An 11,236-nucleotide genomic window follows, 5' to 3' on the forward strand; every position below is an offset into this window, starting at 1 on the left:
ACTAATACACCCCCAACTTGGACAGTATAGGTACAGATGACGTATAGCAATCCCGTCAATAGTAATATCGCCAATGCAATATTCCATCGCATTTTTATCTGATGATTTCTCTACTTATGTTTGTCTGTTCACTCTATCTCCTGTTTTTCTCACCCAGGGATTGCCTGTATCCTCATCCTGTATGGTTGAAGCAGGAGTGCCCATCGCATGAGTCGCGCGTTGGCCACCTTCTTATCCGTTAAACTCGTCAATGGATGATGATCAGTTTGTACACAGAACTCTGTGCCCAACAAGTACTGCGCAAATTTATTGACACCCCATGTCAACGCCAGGTACTCTTTCTCGATAACTGAATATCTTTTCTCACGTGGTAATAACTTCTTGCTGGCGTATGCCACTGGGTGAAGAATATTGCCCTCGTCAGTTTGCAATAGTCCAGCCCCGACCCCGCTGTCTGAGGCATCCGTTCTCAACACAAAATCCTTGTTTATGTTCGGTAACTGGAGAATTGGCTCTGACGCCATCAGTTTCTTTAGTGTAGAAAACGCGTTTTCCTGTGCAGTGTCCCACACAACTTTGTTAGACATTCCCTTTCTGGTGAGATCTGTGAGTGGGACCGCGATGCTAGCAAAGTTTGGTATGTACTTCCTGTAGAAACTGGCAAGCCCAATGAAAGATCGAACTTGCTTCTTTGTTGTTGGCCTGGGTGCCTGTAGTATCGCGTCCAGTTTAGCTGCAGCTGGCTGAATAATGTCTCGTCCAACCACATAACCAAGGCATTCTATGCTTTCGTACCCAATGAAACATTTGGATGGTCTCGCAGTCAAATCAGCCCCACGTAGTCTGGTGAACAAGTCTCTCAGTACAGTTACGTGCTGCTCCCACGTTTTGGTAAAGATAATAATATCATCCACAAAGTTATCCAGGTTGTACATTCCCTTCAGTAATTTCCTCGTGAGCCTGTTGAATGTTGAAGGCGAGTTGACCAATCCAAAAGGCATTACCATAAAATGGAAGAGCCCAAACGGTGTCGAGAATGCGCTTTTCTTTCTGTCTGCCTGGTCCAATGGGACCTTTGCTTAGGTCTAATTTACTATAAAACTGGCTACCTGCCAATTTTACAAATAAATCATCAGCTGACGTCATCGGTTCTGCATCTAAAATTGTCACCTTATTCAACTGCCGATAGTCAATACAGAAACGACATCCACCATCTTTTTTCCGTTCATAACAACCTGTAATCGGCACCCCTCGGTACTTATATATACAATACCCTGTAATCGATAACTCACGGTACTATCATATAATATACACATGTACACACGACTATGTGACATTGCCTCCCCTCCTTAAAAAAAAGATTTTACATATTTTTAACTAACTATCTCCCAAAGTATTTAAACTGTTAAAATAGGAGACACTTACACTGACAATATAGTGGTTGTCTACCCTACCCAACCTATCAACATTATTCTGCTTTGAGCTAATAGGTTTTAGGCTATGACTCGGCTCAAGTAGTCTGCTCCTGTTTTCTCTCCAAAGGATTAATATCAGACAGTATGCTTATCCCCCCTTAACCATTACTTTTGGGGAGCGACCGTGTGCATGAAGTATACATAATGCCACGCATGCATCTTGTACACAGGGAATGCCGTCCTTAAATTACCATAGTTATTGATATAGGACGTTAAACAACATTAAACCTAACCATTTAATGCCAAGAAGACAGTAAGCGACAATACTACAGGACCTCTTAATTTATAATACTCCAAATATAACGATTCGGCCCGACCAGAGATGCCATTATCCCCACCCCAACTTAAAATAATTTTAACGAAGACACTTGCTCTGTCACCATATTGGTCAAAACAACTCTAGCACTGTAACATTGAGCTCTCGTCATGGTTATACTCCTGCTTAACGCTCAGCAAATAAGGAGTGGGACGACTGGTTCGCCCGTTGTCAGTATAATGTGACCGGGTGGGGCGTCCTGCTGGGTGTCTTCGGCAGTATGTTTCAGTGAGGTAGCACTATCAAGTCGGCTTCAGTTCCGCGCTATCACAAGGAAACAAACTCGAACATATCGCAGCCTCACAAAATACACACACATACACTACACGCATGCATCTTGCACACAGGGGAGGCCGTCCTTAAATGACATTAGCTGTTAATAGGACGTTAAACAAAATCAAACAAACAAACAAATGGCTAGGCTTAACCTAAATGGCCGAAAAACACACAGTTGAAATGTATTCCATCTGTCAACAGCCTGGGAACATAAGCCTACGTCGGATCACCATAGCCAGGCCCCTGGCCTTCATCTCGAAAGCTAAAGCCAGGTTGAGATTGACCCGACGAGCCCCATATTCCCCCAGGGTAATTGACTGAATGCGAGTCCTCCTCGGCACCCTAAAAATCTAACGTATCCAACACTAGTCTCGGTAGCCCCATAAACATTTCCCTATTACAGCCCCGCGAGTCTCCCGAACTCCCTCCCCCTTTATTCTGTCTACCAAATCCAGCACATCCCAAATCTTTCCCCGGCTTCCCATAAAGTCTTGCAGTAACCCCCTCTAAACCAAAGTCGCTGTTGACCCCCCTCCCTGCCTGTTGCGATAACCTACTGATGAATCTAGGTCACTGCTACCTTCCCTGATACGTGTCTATACATTTTGTTTTGTATCCTACAAAATAACATTGTAGGTGGATATAAGTACATGCCACAAAAGGAACCCCTAGCATAATTTCTAAGCATAAATGTATACCTACATATAAATAGCATACATTCCACACAATATATCATTGTCTATATAGTTTCCTTCACAATTTGTCACTGGCACTGATCTTCGGGGGAAGGGGATGGTGGTCTATGCCCTAAGGTCAAGGTCACCTGCCCGGCTCACGCATAGGATGGTTTGTGGCAATGCACTGCGAAAGTATATATCCACCACTTCCCGCAGACGTCCATGGAGGTGTGTTCACGGTAAAGTATTACGAGTCCTCACACCTGTATTTGGGGGTCACTGCCAACCCTCGGGGGGGGGGGGGGAGGCTACCCCATAATGTCTTTGAATAACAGCTTGCGCTAACGGAATAACTTGGAGTGTCTTTTATTACCGTTCCGTGGCGAAGCCTCGGGTCCATGGACACAGTACTTGTATGGCGCGAGCAGGGGTATGCAGCAACACAGGATCATATTGAAATTAAAATATAACACAGACTATTAGTTATATGAACTCCTACGTAGCCTTGTAATTACACAAATAGTAATAGCAGGTTCAATATTAGTTATTATACTTAGGAAGGCCCATTCAGGTGAGGTCATAGGTCCCAGACCGCATCCAGTCAGGCGGACCCCTTCTTCATCGCCCCGGACGAGGTGCCGGGCTTGCCCCTTCTAAGTCGAGTTTTAAGAGGTTACAATCATAACTACCCTTTACATTATCCTCTTCCCGACTACTCCAGTAATTCCAGGGGATCATCAAGACGGTTAAGATGTACCACCTGCTGATTTCTACCGATACATATGGCGTAATTAACGTCGGATGATTTATCTCTTATCAGAAATGATCCCTGCCAATACTTAGAAGCTTGGCGTATTCCCCTTTTGATCTCTGGGAGTATGGAGCCAAACTTTCTCCCCAATAGTAAAGCCAGCACCTTGTTATTTAGCGTCATCATAAAGTTTTTGTCTTCTCTGTTTTAGATTAACCTGTCCCCTTACAATTTCAAATGCCTTTGTACTATCGGCCTGTAGTTTCTCATAAATAGAAATACTGGTTGGGGTGTTGGATGGTGACTCCACCATCAAAGTCAACGGCTGTTCTGGGGGGGGGGGGGGGGGTGTTCGAGACCCTTGTCAGGAACCTGTTCCTGTTGTTCCACGGAACAGTTCAATTCGAACGCACCAGCACAAGAAGTACTTAAACCAACATGGCGTCCCAAGCTGTAGTACCTTTGGCGATCGCGAGTTTGGCAATGTTTTGGGACGACGATGAAGAAGAGGTTCAAAATGATGATATAGATTTACTTTTTCTGACATCAATAATCAGTTTGCTGTAAAAACATATAAAATAGAATTTTGCAAGTTAATCGCCTAGCTGAATTTGACAATCTATACAATGCAAACTTTAAGCTCTCGATGACTACACAGCCCAGATAATTTCATACATGTGATTTTTTTTAAATCTTAAACATAGATTATGACGATACCTAGAAACTTATATAAATTATTTATGCTATATATAAGATTAAGGCATTGCCATTGCATTTCATGTTTTTCTCCCTATCAGGATAAAAAACTTTCTGTTGATTTATTAACAAGGGTAGTTCAATTTAAAAAAAATCAATACTATAAAAGCAGTGTGGGTATCTCGGTTTGCCTATATTTCATTATCAAATTAGTGTGCATGCATTGCATTTTTTAGCAGTGCCTTGATAGATTTTTGATCTCATTCACTGCTAAATTTGATTAGTAGTCTCATTACATTTTTGAGATTATAGGCTGGCGACAAATATATATGTAGTGACTTTGCAGTGGGGGTATTATGCGTTTTACAACCACATATCAATTATACTTTCCTTGTTTTCAGACCAGGCGAAGAGAATGCTCGAATAAGGGGATATGTCGAGGAGGTGGTGCCTTATTATAATGACGATTCATTCCGTAGGATGTTTCGCATGAACCCGACAACTTTCCAAGCACTTCTACAGCATATTAAAAACTTACCTCAGATTCAACCTGCTGGACCTGGAAGAAGGGAACCCATTCAAATCGAGAAACAAATCCTACTCACCTTGTGGTATTTGGGTGGTACAGATACTATAACCAAAATTGCGGATAGGTTTGGAGTATCAGAGTCTACAGTTGTACTATGTAGGGACATAATCCTGTCAGCTTTGTTCACACTATCAGGTCAGCTTATCTCTTGGCCCAATGCACAAGAAATGGTGGAGGAAAAGAATGAATTTCAGAAAAGAAATGGCTTTCCCAATATTGTTAGTGCCATAGATGGAACCCATATCAAAATAAAAGCTCCTAAGGAACACCCCAATCATAAGTCAACAGAAAGACCTTCCATTTTCTTCAACTTCAGTGTGTTTGTCGTCATAATATGATGTTCTCACATGTATTCACAGGATTCGCAGGAAGATGTCATGATGCCAGAGTGTTAAAGAATTCAGACTTGTGGGATAGAGGTCTGACACAGTGCAACATGGTTTATCATATATTAGGAGATGGCGCTTATCCCCTCCTCTGGTTACTGACTCCATTCCGTGACAATGGCCATCTTTCTCAGCAACGGAGGAAATATAACCATTACCACTCTAGCAACCGTGTAGTGATTGAAAAAGCGTTTGTATTGTTTAAGTCACGTTTCAGAAGGCTTTATTTTATTGACACACCTAAAATTCCGACAGCAGTTGATATCATTATGGTCTGCTGTGTTCTGCATAATGATTGCATTCTGGAAATGATGAAATTGATGTATACCTTCAGCAGGAAGAGGAAGACGATGGTCCAGGTGGAAATGGAAACATTTTTCAGGACAGAACAGCAGAAGGTGTTCTAAAGAGAGACACAATCACAAGAAAACTTGTGTAAATGCCATCAAAATAAACAAGAATTCACAACCAACTTATCTTCAGTTGTCGTGTTGTTTAAAGTCTAACAAGAAAAAGTTACTGTAAATCCTGTCTCAATTGATCATTTAAGAGGGCAGAGTAAGTAGGCTAGGCTAGATGGGTAGGCTTTATCATATAGAGGTATTTATATATTTATTTTTCTAAATGTACCCAAAATGGCCTTTATAAACAGGTTTTATGGACAGGTATTTGCTATATAGAGGTGATCTTAAAGGTGGGATAAATTTGAACTAAATATCACAATGTATTTAATTTAGCATGATTAAGGAATATATTTTCATGTTGAGTTAATCTAGTATTTCAAAAGCGTTGCAATTTGTTAAAACTTTGATAAAGGTTTTTGAAGTCAAAAGAAGTAAGGTGAAATATATAAGTCCTTATGGTAATTGAGTTGACATGGTACTGTCCTACAGGTACGGGATCTAAGAAAACACTGTATGAAGTTTGAGCTCGATTAACCTAAAAACTGGACCTATCACATGGAAAAAGATTTTCTATTTATAGAAATGGTGACCTTGACCTTTGACGTTATGGACCTGAAAAGCATTCCCAAAATTCCAAGCAAGCACTATATGAAGTCTTAGCTCATCGCCTTTAAGAAACTGGACTTATCGCATGTAAACAGATTTTCTATTTATAGTAATGGTGACCTTGACCTTCGGACCTGAAACGAGGCTGCGATATGTTCGTGATAACTATCATTTTAAGGACTTTGGTATATCCCGGCATGGGGACAGAGCCCATTGCCTTCCAAACCTTGGCGAACGCTCAACATTCAAGTCAAAAGTTGCCAAGCAAGGCAATATAAATCAAGACAAAGGGGAGGTCGTCCCTAAATGGCCATAGCTGTTGATAGGACGTTAGCCAATACTAAACCAATCACTGCTAAACGTTTAGCATTAAGGGGAATAGCGACAATTTGTTCACCCGTTGTCAGTATAATGTGACCGGTCGAAATGCTGTGTGTTGTACCTTTGGCATGGTATGGCATTTCATTGAGATATCACTATAAATTCGGCATTAGATCTGTGCTATCATAAGGAGGCAAGTACTCCAACATACCTTGTCTACGCTCACGCAAGCATGCATACACCACACACTTGGAGGCACTACCTTAAATGACCTTAACTGTTAATAGGACGTAAAACAAAATTAAACAAAATCAAACCAAACTGGTCATCCCACTGTCCCGGCAACTTGTCCAGATATCTCTCTGGGAAACGCAGTTACAGACCAGAACTGGATCGTGTGTGCGATAAATATCTACGTCAAGTCTGCGATATCCGCAACTACGACTTGCAAAGCAGAAAGGGCAACAGGCTTGCGATCCCTGCTCACCTTCTGCTTTAACAAAGCATTGACCTGATCGAGGGAGGAGGCAACGCCGCGTCCCTTCGCAAGAGGTCATGGAGGACGATGCTAGGGGAGGCAACATGCTTTGGAGAAATGAAGTGCGCTCCGGAACAGCCAAATCAGAGGTGGGCAAACCCCGTCCCCAAGAAGCTTCATAATTTCTGCACGTGAAGTGCGAAATGAAGCAAAGACCACCTGGAGAACCGGTAGCATCTCGGGCCGAAAATGATAAACATATAAAGGGCTTTCCAGTTACAAACCAGACGACTCCAAATTAGAATCGAGGAAATCGCCGGCTCTATCCTCAACCTTGGTCAACGTAAAAGAGTAGCAACTGGAAGAGCCTCGAAGAAAGTCCCTCTCATCAGTCGAAGACGCACCCGCGAAATCCACTTCCACTAACGTAACTTACCCTAGCAATATTCCATGTGAAGCAGAAGAGGCAGGATCTCAAGAATTTGGAACTTTCTGCAAGGGAGGAGCCGACACAGACGGACACCGATAGTTACTGGTAGACTCAAACTCTAACAAAGCAGCCCTTAACCTACAATCAAACGATATTAAACTTTTTCTGATTTTAAAGCATCTTTAACAAATTTTATTTAAGCGAATTGACAAAATAAATGGTATGAAGAATTAAACAGAAGTGTCCTCTCGCGACGCCCATAGGCCATGCATCAAACATGGCTACATTTTCATAAGGAAGACCAGCCTTATTGTCATGCACGAGATCAACCATTTCTGTCAAACACTTTTGTTCGATATTGGTGTATTTCTTTACTGATTTACAAAGCTTTGGTTGATGTATTTATTTTTGCGAATGTCTCTTTTTAGTTCACCTTGTCCGAAGGACCATGGTGAGCCTATGCCATACCGCAGCGTCCGTCGTCCGTCCGTCAACTTTTCCTTTAAAACGCTACTAGTCCTGAACCGCCAAGTAGATTTTGACTAAATTTGGTGTGGAGCATCCTTAGGACAAGGGGACTCAATTTTGTATAAACTGTGGGTCTGGGCCCCCAAGGGCCTGAGGGGCGGGGCCCAATAGGGGAAGCATAGAAAATTATTCTTTAAAATCCTTATTCTTCTGTAGAAATTATAGGATTTGGTGTGGAGTATCCTTGGTAAAGGAGAACCAATTTTGTATAAACTGGGTCTGAAGCATCCTCCTTGGGTGAAAGGGAACCATTTTTTTTTTGATGGAGGACCTAAGGCCACCTATACACCCGCCGCCATAAGCCGCCCGCACCTGGCTGACCTACGGAAGGGCAAAAACCGGAAGGGCGCAGTCTGCACCAGCGAAACAGAACGCAGCAGCGCCGGAACCTACCATAGAAAAACACAGGGCGGGGTCACAAGGAACAGAGCTGGGAGCACAGGTTTTCACACCAGTGCTCACATCACCAAACGAGGCTAACGAGTCCAAGGCATCATTTATTACCGGCGTGATAGATGCTATCACTGAAACAGGGGCAACATCGAATATTCAGGGAACCTTGGTAGTAGACAAATCTGCCGCGGGCCGGTCTCCCGACAATCACACCCTTGGAAGTTGCGCGGACAGGCAGGACGCCAACCGAGGAAGCGTCCGAGGATATGACATAGCCGGTCTAGGAATATCGGGTCACCTGCCCTCCCACCATGAATGGGGAGAGAAGGGCGCCCCCTGTCCCTTAGTCATCGAAGACCAGTACAGGGCCCAAACCCTCACCCAGGGTTACCTACAAAACGGAAGACAGGGCAAGAGAGGGCCTGGGGCCGAGCCCACAGAAACGGACCCCGACATGGACTCGACAACAGCGGTAGAGTGCACACTGGTGTTCTCTGAGGGCTTAGGCCTAGACTTACCCGACTAGCGTGCACGCCCTCGCGATCTGGGAAAACCACAGGAAGGGGCCGACTGCTAAGCACGACAAATACCGCAGGGCTGCTCTAGTAAGTGTTGGGGTCGGAGGCATCAAAAAGATGACCCGAGGACAGCACCTTTGAGCAGGATGTATATCCATAATGTAAACAAAATACCCTCAAAACCTTACACGTGGCCGGAGCCTGGTTGCAAAACGGCACAAAAATATAAAGCTTAAATCAATGATACTTAGAGTAATTTTGCAAAGGGTACACAATAAACTTGAAACAAATCCTGTTGCAAGTTAGAAGCCAAATATAACATCAACAGAGCCAAAACACAACAGTAAACACGGACGGCTGAAGGAATGATGAAACCACAGGAAATCTTCTTTTGCCTGAGCCTCTTTGTATAGTTCCGCATGATCCATATTACTGGTCGTAATCAGGCTCTGTTCAAAAAAAGAAAAGATAACGGACCGGCTAAAAAGGCTCCTGAAGTGACAGAATGTTGAAGGGGGTTGACAGAACTGCGACTTAACCACCTCCGCGAGGGAGAGACAACACCCTAAGGGTTCCAAAAAGGAAAAACCTTGGAGTCAAGCACATATTCCGGGGAGTTTAAGGGGTTAAGGTCAACGTTTTGTAAAAATGTCATCCCTGTGAGGAAGGCTTCGGGTTCTGTCCCCTGGCCGAGACATACCAGAGTCAGTAAAAATGGTAGTTTCTAGTCCTGCTTAACGCTCAGCAATTTAGGAGTGGGATGACTGGTTCGCTCGTTGTCAGTATAATGTGACAGGGTGGGGTGTCCTGCTGGATGTCTTCGGCAGTATGTTTCAGTGAGGTAGCAATATAAAGTCGGCATCAGTCCCGCGCTATCACAAAGAGACAAACATGAACATAACGCAGCCTCCCAAAACACACACGCATACACTACACGCATGCATCTTGCAAACAGGGGATTGGATTTGGTTTGGTTAAGTATGTTTTAACATCTTATCAACAGCTATGGTCCTTTAAGGACGGCCTCCCCTGTGTGCAAGATGCATGTGTGTTTTGGGAGGCTGCGATATGTTCGTGTTTGTCTCCTTGTCTCAACTATAGGCCAAAAGTGGCTGGTTCCTGTATATAGACGTGTGTTTTTGTATATATTCACTATGACTGTGAGAGAACGAAATCCGGCAGATTAATTTTCAAATGCAAACCAACAGATGAGTGTTTACTTGTTCGAGTATTGACATTACGCTCCGAGTGATATTCTTATGGAAATAGCAAAAACAAACGGGACTTTCCGAAGCAGGGCTAGGGGCATTTACAACAGGGTGTCGCCACACATATGCGTTGTGTTCTAATTTCGAAGGTTTTCGGAGTGGCGACACTCAGTTGTATCAGCTACTACGCCAAGGTTCAATGTGCCAATGGAAATGCAACAAAGAACTGTAAATAAAATTCAACAATTTTGTATATTAACAAGAAGATAATGATATTTTACAATGATATGATTTTAGCTTATGACATTAGCCTTAGTCCGGATAATAGTATAATGTACAAACTCAAATGGGTCGAGAAAACCCTTACATGTACCAAATATATACAGACTAGTGTATAAACTTTGAAAACTATCAAAAGGCCTAAATGGCTAATAATTACTAACGAATCTCAACGTAAAGGAGAGATAACAAGTATAAAGTTGACAAATGAATGAGGAATAGAATAAATATGAAACTGGTGTGCCTTGGTATAACTACCCCCTTGTAAAGGTGTTCCCATACATGTAAGTGAGTATCATGTGTATGCGTAATAACCACACGTCCAACCCAACTAAGTATTGGTTCACAATACTAAGACTGCATAATAATGACTACTTCCCAAAACTTAACACTACGTTATGACCAAGCCTTACCAAAAAGCTATATACTACGAAAAGGATTGGCTGAACCCAAGACGAACAGCCAATGACAAAGCGGTTAACAAAATATAAAGACTAACACCAATATGGCAGCGAAATAGGACAACAAACAGATCACAAAATGTTCTGTAACAAAATAGCGGAATTAAAAGAATACAAATAACGCACGGTATTACTAAATAGGACCAAGACGTGACAAAGATCTCCGCCAAATGACAGTGTCACGATATACAAAAGTGTTTAACTCAAAGCACATAATGCACAAAAAAATATTAAAAAATGTCATGTAGTAATCTTTTTACATTTTGTACCATCGCACTTAAGTACAAAAGATTTCCTCTTATCCCTCTTGTCACACGGGATGGTTCCATTTACCGATGTATTGCGCATGCCCCAGATGTCAAAGTGGCAGCGGTGATTCCGGTAGGCTTTTACTTTTTCGCGAATGTTACTGCGATTATCATTGGGATTGTCATGTAGGAAAAT

Source organism: Mizuhopecten yessoensis, unplaced genomic scaffold (assembly GCF_002113885.1).
Source record: "Mizuhopecten yessoensis strain PY_sf001 unplaced genomic scaffold, ASM211388v2 scaffold716253, whole genome shotgun sequence".
In the NCBI taxonomy this organism is placed as follows: domain Eukaryota; kingdom Metazoa; phylum Mollusca; class Bivalvia; order Pectinida; family Pectinidae; genus Mizuhopecten; species Mizuhopecten yessoensis.